The sequence below is a fragment of the Amphimedon queenslandica genome, unplaced genomic scaffold (genome assembly GCF_000090795.2).
Source record: "Amphimedon queenslandica unplaced genomic scaffold, v1.1 AMPQUscaffold_13210, whole genome shotgun sequence".
Taxonomy (NCBI): Eukaryota; Metazoa; Porifera; class Demospongiae; order Haplosclerida; family Niphatidae; genus Amphimedon; species Amphimedon queenslandica.
The window spans coordinates 102303-106346 of NW_003546554.1; positions in this window are offsets into that span (position 1 = coordinate 102303).

The following is a 4044-nucleotide window of genomic DNA, read 5'->3' on the forward strand; positions in this document are numbered from 1 at the left end:
TGTAAGCAACCCAATAACTTGTGAAACCATTTGAATCGATAAAAAAGTATATAAAATGTAGGTAAGAGTGTCACAAACAATAAAACTAAGATAGCAAAAACACTAACCAATACATGAATAGCACTAAAATAAAGTTGTTTTGCATCATAAAAAAAGAATAACAAAGTATTACTGTCAGAAAATTCACCATTGTCTGTAGATTCACTATTAGAATACTGAAAACGAAAACGTAATATTTTAAAGGATGTGACAGTTAACTGAGTGAAGCAGAGTATATATATTGATGCTATAGAGTGAGTAAAAGATGGCTCAATGCCAGTCATACTCCAGAAACGAGCCATGCAACGATGAAATGGTCTAGTAACCAATACTACACACTTGTAACCTTTATCATACATTGTTATCCAAACATAGAGTAAGAGGAGAAGGAGCAATGGATAGAATCCTACCACATACCAAAAGGAGATTGCTCCTAATGGTGACATGTGAGGAGCAATACATAATGAATAGTTACCAAGAAATGGTGTAAAGTCTAAATTGAAGACATTGCAAGGTGAGGCATAGAGATCATACGTTTGATAGTGAGTGTTACTACCAGTCATTAAATTATAATCTGACTGAATCACAAAAACTATTTGAGAATAAAAAACTAATCCATTAATTGATCCATTAGTTAATTGTATATTGAATGCTATTATTATTAATACAATAATTGTCATTGGCAGTACCTCAATTCCAATGAAAACTAGTATACTTGATAAGTAATGATGACAACTAACACATTGTTTAATTTTATTTATAGGAACTCCATTACCAGAAGGACAAATAGGACAAAGAATTGAAATATTAGCAATATAATATGTACATATCTGTATAATATAATCATCATATTCATAATCACAATTATGGCAATTTGGGGTAAAGCGACAATCTGATGTACCAGTATATGGGCAATACTTTTGATACAAACTACACATTGCAGGATTAAGTGACTTCCTTGCTACATTCACATTAGTACTGACTGTTATTAGACCTATAGTACTAAAATATAATGTCATTTCGGAAAGATTATCAATGTTATCATTACAGGAAGAAGATAACTCATAATATAAATATGGATATTCGTTATACAAATCGCAGTTATAATAGTCACATTCCCTTGTAATAGTTTCATATGTGCAGTTAGAAGTTGAGTCATCAATACATACTTTTAAGTCATTTCTCCAGTCAAACACTTCACCTCCACAATCAGTGACACTAGCTGTGAACTTAAGACACTCACAACCGCTATATTGTGAGCAGCGTAATGATAAATTATTAAGAAATTCAATATTTAACTGAGGACAATTGTATTCTACTGCTGGAGATGTATACTGGACTAAATCCGTACTAGACCTAGGAACAGTGATCCTAACTTGTTCATTTTCATTCGTCATGCTAATAATACTAACATTGTTACTTATTAGTTGTTGTTCTAGTACGGTAGCTGTGTAAGTACCAGGTAAAAGGTATATAACTATACCTGACTTGCTTTGTACCACTCCTCCTCCTCTTTTTTCTTGTACAGCAGTTGCTGCTCCTTGTATAGCTAGATCAAGAGTAGCACAAGGTGTTTGAACTCCTCCAGTCCAACAAGAGGTATTGTTGATACCATCAGATGAACTGACATAGATATCAGCAGCAGCAGACAAAACAGGAGAAAGAAATAGCAGGAAAATTGCAACAGAGAACATGATGATAGACAGATCAGAGATAGCACAGATAGCTAGGGGTGTAGATAAATGACGCCCACAGAATTTTCTGTATAGTGGGCGTTATGGCATGTAGAGAGGGTCTGTGGCATGAATAATTTTTCAACAAAGCTCATGTAGAAAAAAGCGAGTACAAAATTAACCAAAAAATTATAAACTTAAGTTAGTATTAACAGTTTTATTATTATTGATGCTACCATAATTAGCAGCAACAGTATTGTCTTGAGAATGTTCTACTGATAAATCATCCAGTCTAACAGGAACATGCTGTTCATCATATTCTTGTGGATTCTCCATACGATCAGCAATCCAATCATCATCAACAGCTAATGGCTGATTTTCTTGTTCCTGTACTCTAATGGGGGGATACTTGTGGTATTTATAACAATTAATTACCATCTTACATAATTGATACATTACATAGATTAGTAATACAAAAAATAAAATACCATTGAAATATGCAATTAACATGCCGAATGTAATATAATACAAAGCAACATTAGTAATTAAAAAGCAAAAAAGCAGTACTTCACAAAAATTGTGGACATTTCGTTGAAAAGGACGAAAAATAAAAATTGATAATGCTAGTAGTGAAATTAAACACCATTGTATTGTTGACAACATTAAGAATGTTCCGCCAAAAAGCTCAATAGGAAATTCAATCTGAAGAAGCATAATAAGTATCTTCAATAATAAATATAACGCAGCAAAGAAACGATAGTCATACGTGCCATTAGTTCCATTCTTATAAGGACCAGTAAACACATCGCCCAGTGATATCAGTAGCTGTTTCCTCAAGTGTAAGCAATCCAATAACTTATGAAACCATTTGAATGAATAAAGAAGCATATAAAGTGTAGGAAGGAGTATCACAAACAATAAAACTAAGATAGCAAAAATACCAGCCATTATATGATAAATACCACCAAAATAAGGCTGTTTTGCATCATAAAAGAATGAAAAGCCATTATCATTTAATCGAAAACGTAATATTTGAAAGGAAGTGATAGCTAACGGAGTGAAGCAGAGTATATATATTGATGCTATAGAGTGAGTAAAAAATGGCTCAATGCCAGTCATACTCCAGAAACGAGCCATGCAACGATGAAATGGTCTAGTAACCAATACTACACACTTGTAACCTTTATCATACAATGTTATCCAAACATAGAGTAAGAGGAGGAGGAGCAATGGATAGAATCCTACCACATACCAAAAGGAGATTGCTCCTAATGGTGACATGTGAGGAGCAATACATAATGAATAGTTACCAAGAAATGGTGTAAAGTCTAAATTGAAGACACTGCAAGGTGAGGCAAAGAGATCATACAAATAGATATAGTCATTCATAGTTTGTAGAACAAAATCAGAAAAAATCACAAAAACTATTTGAGAATAGAAAACTAATCCATTAATTGATCCATTAGTTAATTGTATATTAAATGCTATTATTATTAATACAATGAGTGTCATAGGCAGTATTTCTATTCCAATGAAAACTAGTATACTTGATAAGTAATGATGGCAGCTAACACATTGTTTAATTTTATTTATAGGAACTCCATTACCAGAAGGACAAATAGCACACAACCCAACCGAAATATTATCATTATAATATGTACATGCTGGTATGCCATTAAAACAATCATCAACATCGTCATCATAATCGTCAGAGAAGCAATATATTGCATAAGGACAATATTCTTGATCTGAATTATTACACTTTGGATATAGCCCACAATATCCATCGATGATGTTGTAAGGTTCTTGGCATTTGCTTGTGACATTCACAGTTTTACAAGTGCTGACTTTTGTTGGTCCTATAGTACTAATAGACAATGTTATTGTATGAGGGCCAGTACCGATAATCTTATCATAACAAAAAGAGGATAACTCATAATATAATTCAGGATAATTTCTGTGAGTTTGATCATCATATAATTCCCAACTATTATCACAATAGTAATCAATATTAAATGCGTTATACTTTGGCCTAATAGTTACAGTGTCACACATAGAATCAGTGGAGTCATTAATGCATACTTCCAATTCATTTTTCCAGTCAAACACTTCACCTGTACAATAATCAGTGACATTAGCTGTGAACTTAAGATGCTCACAACTACACGAATCATTGAATGAATAAAAACTATGACAAAGTAACGATAAATTCATAAATGTAACATTTAAAAATAGGGGGCAGTCATCAATTAACGTTTCACACTCATTGAGGTTGATGCTAATCTCATTTTCATTCTTCATGCTAATAATACTAACATTGTTACTTATTAGT